The sequence below is a fragment of the Siniperca chuatsi genome, linkage group LG22 (assembly GCF_020085105.1).
Source record: "Siniperca chuatsi isolate FFG_IHB_CAS linkage group LG22, ASM2008510v1, whole genome shotgun sequence".
Lineage (NCBI taxonomy): Eukaryota > Metazoa > Chordata > Actinopteri > Centrarchiformes > Sinipercidae > Siniperca > Siniperca chuatsi.
In genome coordinates, this window is record NC_058063.1 from 505,523 (window position 1) to 516,319 (window position 10,797).

Here is a 10,797-nt window from a genome sequence, read left to right on the forward strand (position 1 = left end):
CGAGAACCTTCTCGCTGTAAAGCAACAGATCCACTGTGCCAATCCCAGGGGGAGACAGGGCTGCAATGGGATTAATTGACAATGTGTGCTGTACATTACCATTTGAATGGCCAGGATAACTTATATCTAATAGTTTTTAACAACAATTTACAACAGTTTGAGAACATTTTACACTACAGCAGACAGCAAACATAAACACCTGTATGTCAAAGCAGCCACAGCAACTACACAGTCAACAACAGAGAACTAATGCATGAGAACTGCAAGGAGATGAAGAGGGAGAGACAGCACCTGGACGGGGCGAGAGAAGTTAACCACGACCAGTTCATCATAGTTTATAATAATACAGCGCAGTGAGGATACAGACATTTCATAGAGGAGACAAGCGGATATAACGCGGATCTATCTCACTGTTTACTATTAACAGAGACTCCAGTCTGCAGTGTAGTTCATACACTTCACTGATAAACCACAAAAGAGTAACATTAGGCTTCATGATCAAAGAAAGTTTTTATATCACGTCAACACTTATGTCCATATTCACACACTCCCTCTCTCTGCTGCCAGTCTGCTTTCTGTGAATGGCCGAATGGCGCGTTGCTTTAAATATTGTCGCTGCATGGAATTGTGGGACGGCATTATCTCCTTTCCTTTCGTAAAGAACGGTCCAGTGTATCCTCTGCTAAAGGAGATATGAAAGGAAACAATGAAGTACATTTCCTTAGCATTTAGATCATTCGAACAGCTCTTATCATGGTTGCCACATAGATAATTTCGGGTCATTTCACTCTGTTAGAAACCTTCCTAAGCAAAAGAAAGATTTTTTGACCGCAACCTTTTACTGGAATGCAGCATAAAAACTGCGACCACCCCGATCTCGTGAGGTTATCGTTGCCCACGTGTACAAGATGCCAGAGCAAGTCAGGATCAAGTCGGACACAAATCTAACCAGCATACATTGTGTGCTGATTGCCAGTAATTGATTAGGTGCAGGCCTGGCTTCGTCTTCTTCTTCGTAAAGTTTTATGGTGGTTGGTAATCAACGTTATGGCGCATTGCCGCCACCAACTGAAATGGTGTGTGGACTGGGACTCTAACTATACATTCACTAATGATTAAATAAAAGAAAATAAACTGAGAAAAATCAATTAAATTTTTTTAAATTTTATTTTTACATTTTAAAAAATTAAAAATAAACACACCATATTTATATTCTGTTTCTCAAATTTGTTCTCCTAAGATAATGAAACAACAATAGATAACACTTCTCTCTAGAACTTCTTTATAAAAGATCACGTAAATCAGACCGCATCTTTATTTCTTTAAGGTTCAGTGTCAGTTCTCTTCTCTCAGCATCATATTTTGGACAGTAAATCATAACATGTTCTAAAGTTCCTTCTTGAAAACAGAATGTACATCTTCCCGTATTATTTTTTCCTATTTTACATAATGTACTGTTTAATCCTGTGTGACCAAAACGTAGCCAGGATATTATTGTTTTCTCTTTCCCGGTCTTCCTCGGTTTCTCATCACACCTACTTTTCTTTGAATGTTGTATAACCACCTTCCTGTTCTCTCTTCTTCCCACTGCTTTTGACACCTTTCTTTCAACTTATCCTTCAGATCAGATCAGAAATACTTTATTGATCCCCGGAGGGGAAACTCTTTGTTACAGCTGCTCAATCACATCAGTGCACACAGGAATAGAAGTTCTAAGCAAATCGAAATATAATACACTATAATACAGGTAAGATAAATTAAGCACAAAGTAGATATAAGTATAAAATTAAAATAAGTGTAAAGTACAAAATGGATTTACCGGTTGATGATAAGTATGTACGGTATAATAAGACAATGTTAATATAAGTAATAGTGCATGTACTGTCAAGTTAAGTGTAGCTTATTAAGATGATTATGAGATGGTGGATATTGCACAGCAGTAATAGAAGTATGAATAAATATCAATAAATTAAACTGAAAATAGAGTATATTGCACGGGAGTATTAAACAGAGAATATTGCACAATTATTTCACGTTTTGCAGTGATGTTAATGGTCCAATGTCCAGTTTAATGACCTAGGGTCATACAGACTGACACTTAGAGGGAGGACTTAAAGAGTTTGATGGCCACAGGCAGGAATGACTTCCTGTGGCGCTCCGTGGTGCATTGTGGGGGGATGAGTCTTCCGCTGAAGGCGCTCCTTTGTTTGACCAGCACGGGTGGGAGACACTGTCCAAGATGGCACGTAGTTTGGCCAGCATCCTCCTCTCTGACACCACCGCCAGAGAGTCCAGCTCGACCCCCACAATGTCACTGGCCTTACGGATCAGTTTATTGAGTCTGTTAGTGCCCGCTACCCTCAGCCTGCTGCCCCAGCATGCAACAGCATACAGGACAGCACTGGCCACCACAGACTCATAAAACATCTTCAGCATTGTCCGGCAGATGTTGAAGGACCTCAGCCTCCTCAGGAAATAGAGGCGGCTCTGGCCCTTCCTGTAAAGAGCTTGAATGTTCTTAGCTCAGTCCAGTTTATTGTCCATGTGTACTCCCAGGTACTTGTAGTCCTCAACAATGTCCACACTGTCCCCCTGGATGGAAACCGGGGTCACTGGTGCCTTGGCCCTTCGGAGGTCTACAAGGTCTAATTGTGGTTTTCATTTCCATTTTACTAAGGGGTAATGTGATGTCAATGTGATTCATTTTTGTAGCTTCTTTTGCACACTTGTCAGATATTTCATTTCCTTTGATTCCTAAATATGCTGGTATCCATACAAATGTCATATTTAGCCCCATCATTTGAATTCTATATAGTGTTTGTTGTATCTCTACTAAGACATCTGGTCTGCTGTCTAAATGGTTGTGCTTCAAGCTGATTAATGACGAGCTGGAATTAGAGCATATTACTGCTCTCAAAGGTCTCACATCTTCAACCCATCGCAATGCTAACAAAATTGCCAGCATCTCCCCAGTATACACCAATACTCCATCACTGATTCCTTTGCCAATTTTAATGTTGAAATCTAGAACTATGAATGAAATACCGGTTTTGTTAGCTGTGTTCTTTGAAGCATCTGTATAAATTTGAATATAGCTGTAGTAGATACTTTCTATATAGGTCTGTATTATCTGTGGATGTAAAATAAGCTTTTTATCTTTGTTCTTTTTGCCAAGCAATGTGAGATCTACTACTGGGAGTGATACTGTTGGACTAATGTCTATTTCTGTTATTCCTAGTTCTTTTGCTTGTCCATCCAAAACTTTTTGTTTCTCTCCTCTTCCTTTCCCATTAGGGTTTTAGTGCATCTAGCATCGGATGATCTTCATTATGTCCATTTAAATTAACCCAATAGTTTAAAGATAGTGTATTCTCCTTAATTCCAGTGGCATTTCTCCCATTTCCACTTGTAATGCTCATGTTGGGGTTGTTCTGATGGCACCTGAACATAGTCTTAAAGCCTGATATTGAATGTTGTCTAACTTTCTGAGAGATGTACTTGCTGCAGATCTAAATACAACACACCCAGGATCTAATACAGATCTTATTAATCCTATATTGATGGTTTTCAATGCTGATATCTCTCCCCCCCATTCACTTCCCACCAGAAATCTCATTACATTTAATACATACACTTGTCAATTACCTTCTGAATATGTGGTGTGATTCTTTCATCAAACCACAACCCTAGAAATTTAAATTGGTTCACTCTCCAATTCTTGATTATATAATTTTAAATTACTGTCATTTCTTTTTCGTGTAAGAACATTTTGTCTTAATCCCCATTTAAATGACCATTCTTCTATTTTAACAATAGCCTCCTGTATTTTCTTCACACAAATTTCAAAATCCTTGCAACCTTTTATATTCAATAAGATTCTGAAAATTGTGAGTTCTTTTTAACATTTTAAAAGCTTTATTTCAAGATTTTATTACATTTTCACATTCCTTTGTCCACCATGGTACGATTTCTTTTTTATGCTTAGCTCCTTTCCTTTAAATCGTTTTCTTTGCTGCCCCTATTATGGCTTCACAAACAGAAATATTTAGTTCATCAACATCTTGATTAACATTAACTTTTTGCATTTCTTTATCACTAATCTTCTTAAACATTGAAAAGCTGAAAACCTATCGATCTACTCCTCCAATACCATATTCTTCTGCACTCAGCCCTACTTCAGTTAATATGGGATAGCGGTCACTTCCTGCTGTTGTTTCTCTTACACTTTCCCATGTGCAAATACCCGCCACTGTTTCTGACACTAAAGTAAGATCTATGGCTGATGTACCCTCTGTACCCTTTCTAACATAAATTCTGGTACCATTTCCATCATTGAGGCATATTATATTTCTGATTTCCATTAGCATAATGTATTATGAGCATTCAAATCTCCACAAATAACTTTTCCTTCTAGATTTACAGCTAATTCCTCCAGTACTTCTAATGAAAGCTTTTTGCAAGGATTGTAAAAATTTACTAATTTAATAGTACGATCTTTTGTCCAAACTTCAATTACTATCATTTCCCAATACTTAAATTCTTCAATACACTATATTGCATTTCTTGTTTCACAAAAACTATACAGTCTCCTCCATTTCCCTCCACTCTATCTCTGCGTATACTATTATATCCTTTAATTACAAAATCTAACGCTGGCTTAAGCCATGTTTCTTGAATACATATTATTTCTGGTTTATTTCTCAGACCTTTAACAAATCTTTTAAATTCCTGACCATTTGCTATTAAACTCCTTGCGTTCCATTGAAGAATAATCATTAGGTTCTTTCTCCTAAGACCCCAGACTTTTGATGATTTGTTCCCAGGATGGATCTTTCATAGCCAACAATTTTTCAGCTCCCTTCACAATTATTTTGATTTTCTGTTTAACTTGATCTGCACAGTTGATTACATAAGCAATGAACAAAATCAGTATATCTACTGTCAGTTTTGTAGTTTGTCTACTCCTGGTCTTGAGTTTTGACTGGTTTTGTCTGTTTCTTCCATTTCCTTTTGTCTTTGCACTGTCTTCACTGCTTCAGCATAACTTATGTTGTTAGCTGTTTTTACTTGTTGAATTTCCACTGCTCTTTTCCTGACTTCACAACCCCCAAATGCTGCACTGTGTTGGCCACCACAATTAAAAATTTAGCCTGTACATTACCTCCACATTCCCTAAATCTATGATCACCTCCGCATCTGGCACACCTTTGCAAACCATTGCTATATGCCTATACCTCTGGCATTTGTAACACCAGAGGAGGAACATAAGACCTGACTGGGAAACTCATACAGCCTTTCTTTATTTTATCCTGAAGTACCAGGTCTTGGAACTCAAGGAGCACTGACAAACTTTCTACTCTCTCACCATTAATTGTCTTTAACAATCTCTTTAGTCTCCTCACCTGGCCTCCATGAATACTTTGAGTTTTTCCAGGTCTTCATCAATGGGAATGCCTGTTATCACTCCCCGGGCAACTTTAATCTCACCCAGAACTCTTCTTTCACAAATTCTTTCAGCATGCAAAGCTTTATTTCTCTGTTTTTCATCTCTACATTTTATCAACAGGTTTCCATCTCAAAGAATCTTGACCATTTCTACTTCTCCTAACTTCTTTTTCAGCTCATTAGATAACACTATTGGGCTTATATTCACCTGCTCATCTTCCCTCCGGAATTTAAGTATTATTTTAAATTCCTCTCTCTGCACCTTCCTGCGAACAGCGTGGTTACCTTCATCGGAACTATTCTCCTCTAAGCTTCTTTGACTGCTCTGGCTGGCAGACGCCCTTACCTCCTCATCTGATCTCATATTTGCTTTACCTCTCCCTCTTCCTCTACAAACCGGAGTCCAGTCATCCAACTCCATATCGTCTTCATCATTTTCTACCTGTGTTGCCATCCCGATCCAGTCACAAATCAGTTTATGCCAACCGCAAATCAAAAAACGAGTCGAAGATCCAATCGTTGGACGTCGTGTCCGTCCGTCTCTCCGCCGGTTGCTTCTGCAGGCCTGGCTCATCTCAAACGAGCCTAGTATGTGATCCGTATCGGCTGCCCGATCCATACTGCCCATGCGCAAAATAGGTCCTGTAAGCCAAAAAAGGTTACCGCAAATGTGCCTGTTCAAAATATTAAAACTAAATCTTTCAAATCAAGATAACAAAATGTTTTTTAGTCAATGGAAATTTAATGGTTCATTATTATACAATAGGGAATTTGCTTAATAAAAAACCTGACACTTGTCAGTACCCGTGCTGACACTGCATTTACGCCGGCTGCCCGATCCGTTCTGCACATGAGTGTATTATTATTATTATTTCTTCTTCTTCGTCTTCTTCTTCTTCTTCTTCTTCAACGGCGGTTGGCAACCAGCTTAATGGTGCATTACCGCCACCTTCTGTTCTGGAGTGTGGATCATTCAGTAAAACATAATATACAGGGATTGAGGGGGGAAGGGAAAAAAAAACAAAACAAAAAAAACCCTTATCTTTAGATCCTATAATTAAGCCCAGTACCCCTGACTAGTTTGTTTAACAAGATCTTGGAGAGTGAGAGGATGCCCGAGGAATGGAGGAGAAGTGTACTGGTGCCAATTTTTAAGAACAAGGGAGATGTGCAGAGCTGTGGCAGCTGCAGAGGAATAAGGCTGATGAGCCATACAATGAAGTTGTGGGAAAGAGTAGTGGAAGCTAGGCTAAGGGCAGAGGTGAGCATTTGTGAGCAGCAATATGGGTTCATGCCTAGAAAGAGTACAACAGATGCAGTATTTGCTTTGAGGATGCTGATGGAAGTCTGGAGTGGCAGAGAAGTATGTTAGAGTGGTGCAGGACATGTATGAGAGCTGTAAGACCGTGGTGAGGTGTGCTGTAGGTGTGACAGAGGAGTTCAAGGTGGAGGTGGGTCTGCATCAAGGATTGGCTCTGAGCCCCTTCTTATTTGCTCTGGCTGACAGATGAGGTTAGACAGGAATCTCCATGGACTATGATGTTTGCGGATGACATTGTGATTTGTAGTGAGATCTGGGAGCAGGTGGAGGAAAATCTAGAGAGATGGAGGTCTGCTCTGGAAAACAGAGGACTGAACCTTAGCCGCAGTAAGACAGAATACATGTGCGTCAATGAGAGGGACCCAGGTGGAACGGTGAGGTCACAGGGAGCAGAGGTGAAGAAGGTGCAGGACTTTAAGTACTTAGGGTCAATGGTTCAGAGCAATGGAGACTGTGGAGAAGGGGTGAAGAGGCGAGTGCAAACAGGTTGGAACGGGTGGAGAAAAGTGTCAGGTGTGTTGTGTGATAAAAAAGTATCAGCAAGAATGAAAGAAAAGGTGTTGGAGACGGTGGTGAGACCAGTGATGTTGTACAGCTTAGAGACAGTGGCACTGAAGAAAAGACAAGAGGCAGAGCTGGAGGCAGCAGAGCTTAAGATGTTGAGGTTCTCTTTGGGAGTGACGAGGATGGACAGGATTAGGAATGAGGACATTAGAGGGACAGCTCATGTTAGATGTTTCAGAGATGAAGCCAGAGAGACCAGATTGAGGTGGTTTGGACGTGTCCAGAGGAGAGACTATGAATATATTGGTAGAAGGATGCTGAGGTTGGAGCTGCCAGGCAGGAGGTCTGGAGGAAGACCAGAGAGGAGATTTATGGATGTAGTGAGAGAGGACATGAAGTTAATTGGTGTGAGTGAAGAGGATGCAGAGGACAGGGTTAGATGGAGGCACATGATTCGCTGTGGCGACCCCTGAAAGGGAACAGCCGAAAGGAAAAAGAAGAAGAATAAAGCCCAGTACCCCTTAAAAAACCCAACAATTCTCTCACCTGTGCTCAATCATTCATACTTTTTCTGTACCCCTAGTTCCTTTAGTCTATTATCCATTATCACTCTCTCCCTCTGATATTTCCTACAATGTAGAATTACATGTTCCACCGATTCCTCTTCCTGACACTCCTCACACATACCCGTCTGATGTTTCCCCACCATTTTTAATGTTTTATTTAGAGCACAGTGTCCCAGCCTTAGTCTCGTTAGTACCGTTTCCTCTTTTCTGTTTCCCCCTCCTACCTTATTTATTTTAATACTCTTTTGGATATGGTATAAATGTCTCCCTTTCCCCTCACTATAACACATTTCTTGCCATTTCTGGTTAGATTCTTTCCCAGATTATACATTTTACTTCCGCTTTACTGATTCTTATTTGCATTTCTACATTTTCCTTCTTTAATGCCTTCTTTGCAACCTTGTCCACTTTTTCATTCCCCTTCACTCCTATGTGTGCTGGAACCCATAAAAATTTAACTAGTTTTCCCTAGTATGTTATTCTTGTAACTGAGTAGAGAATTTCATATAGTATATCCTGTCGACTTCAATGGAACGATATTAGACTAACTAGAGCTGAAGCTGAGTCTGTACATATTATGATTCTGTCAATTTTCGCTTCTTCCACCCAACGTAATGAGACTAAAATTGCAACCATCTCCACTGTACAAACTGCTAAATTATTAGACGTTCTTCTATTGATTTCTTAGCGCCATCTGTGTATATTTGAGTATAGTTTTTATATTCTTCAGTAATATAATCATTAAACACCCCAACCAAATCAGCACTTTTTTCTTTCCTTTTAATCTCTAATAGATACCAATCTACCTCCGGACATCTCATCTTCCATGGGGCTATGACTGGATGAACTATTGAAGAGCTGATTTTCATATCAGATGCCCCAAGCTCTTTTGCTGTTTTATTCCCTATATGACCAAAGTTGTCCTTTTTACTTCTCTCTTTCCTCCAGCATTCCTTCAGCACTTCTTTTGTGGGGTGCGAGTCATTATGCCCCTGCAAGTTAACCCAGTAATTTGTTATTATATGCCGTCTCCTTAGTTCCAGTGGCATCTCTCCTACCTCTACGTGGATAGCTGAGACAGGTGATGTCTTAAAAGCTCCACTCCACACTCTCAACGCTTGAGCCTGAATCACATCCAATTGTTTTAAATGTGATCTAGCTGCTGATGTATACACTATACTGCCATAATCCACCGTAGGACACATAAACTCTTTTCACTGCTTGGCAACTTGCCCCCCATTCTCTACCAGTCAAGCATCGCATTACATTTATTACTTTTTTACTTTTTTCCACTATTCTTCTAATATGATCTGCCCATGTTAAACGGGAATCAAAAAGCACCCCCAGGAATTTGAATGTTCCTGCTCTCTCTATTTCTTTCCCATACATCCTTATTTTCAATCTTTCATCTATTCTTTTATTAGTAAAGAAAACACTTTTGGTTTTTTCCACTGAGAATCTACATCCCCACTCTTTCCCCCACTCCACCACTTTATCTACAGCTCCTTGCACTTTCCCAACTGCATAATCCACATTTTTCCCCCTCTTCCACAGAGCCCCATCGTCTGCAAAAAGTGACCTACCTATATCAGCTGGAATCTTTAAAAAGATATCATTAATCATTATTATGAATAGTAGTGGGCTTACTACACTACCTTGTACCTTACTACAGTATACTGACTTGACAGTTCTGATCCTATTCTTACTTGGATATTCCTTTCACACAAAAAATCTTTTATCCAATTGAAAACTCTCCCTCCAATCCCCAACTTGTGTAACTTAATCAGAACTCCCTCCTTCCACATCATATCATAAGCTTTTTCTATATCCAAAACACTGCAATTACTGCCTCTGCTGCTATATTTTCCTGGGCTTTCCTTATTTCACTTTCTAGTCTAACAACTGCATCCATGGTACTCCTACCTTTCCTAAACCCACTCTGATAATTTGATATATTTTCCTTTTTCTCAAGCTCATATGATAACCTTTCTGTTATCCTTCTTTCCATTATTTTGCATACATTAGAGGTTAATGCTATTGGTCTATAGCTATTGGGTTTTGATGGATCCTTGCCAGGTTTCCTTATCGGAATTACAACCGCTTCTTTCCATGTTTTTGGCAATCTTCCCTCTTCCCAGACTCTATTATACAGATGCAACAATTTCAAAAGCGCATTTTCTCCTAAATTTTTTAACATCACATAGCATACTTCATCTTTCCCCGGTGATGACGATCTTGACATTTTTATTGCTCTCTTCATTTCTTCCATTGTAAATGGTTCATCTATTATACAATCTACTTCTTCCTTCCTTTCTAATATCCCTGGATAATGTCTTATTTTCCCCTCTCTTCTTCTTCTCTCTTCATCTGATAGGTTTTCTGAACTATGTATGCTTTGACCATGCTCTCTGCTTTTTCCCTATTTGACACTGCTAAACCTTCCTCTGTTACTATAACCGGGTATTCCCATTCCCTTCTATCTCCTCCCATCCTCCCATCACAAAAAGTCCTCCAGCTAGCCCTCTTAGCCTGTCGTACTGTTCTTCTCGCTGTAGCCTGTGCCTTCTTGTACTAGATTAAATGTTGCATATTATGGGTTCTTTTGACTAATCTGAATGCTTTATTCCTATCCCTTACTGCCTGCTGACATTCCTCTGTGCACCATGGTACCAATTTTCTCTTCTTCCTATTTTTATTTTTTGGAATAGAACTCTCTGCTGCTATTATAATTGCTGATGTAAAGTGATTATTCAGTTCATCGAAATCTTCAGATACCTCCATCCTCATTATCGTCTCCTCACTCAATATCTGGAACTTGTCCCAATCTGCCTTCTCAAATATCCATTTTGGACTTCCATCACCTGGTCTTTTTTCCCCTCTTTCTCCAATTGAACAAACAACTGGGTAATGATCACTACCTATTGTATCACTTGTCCAAATCTCCCAGTTACTAATACCAGC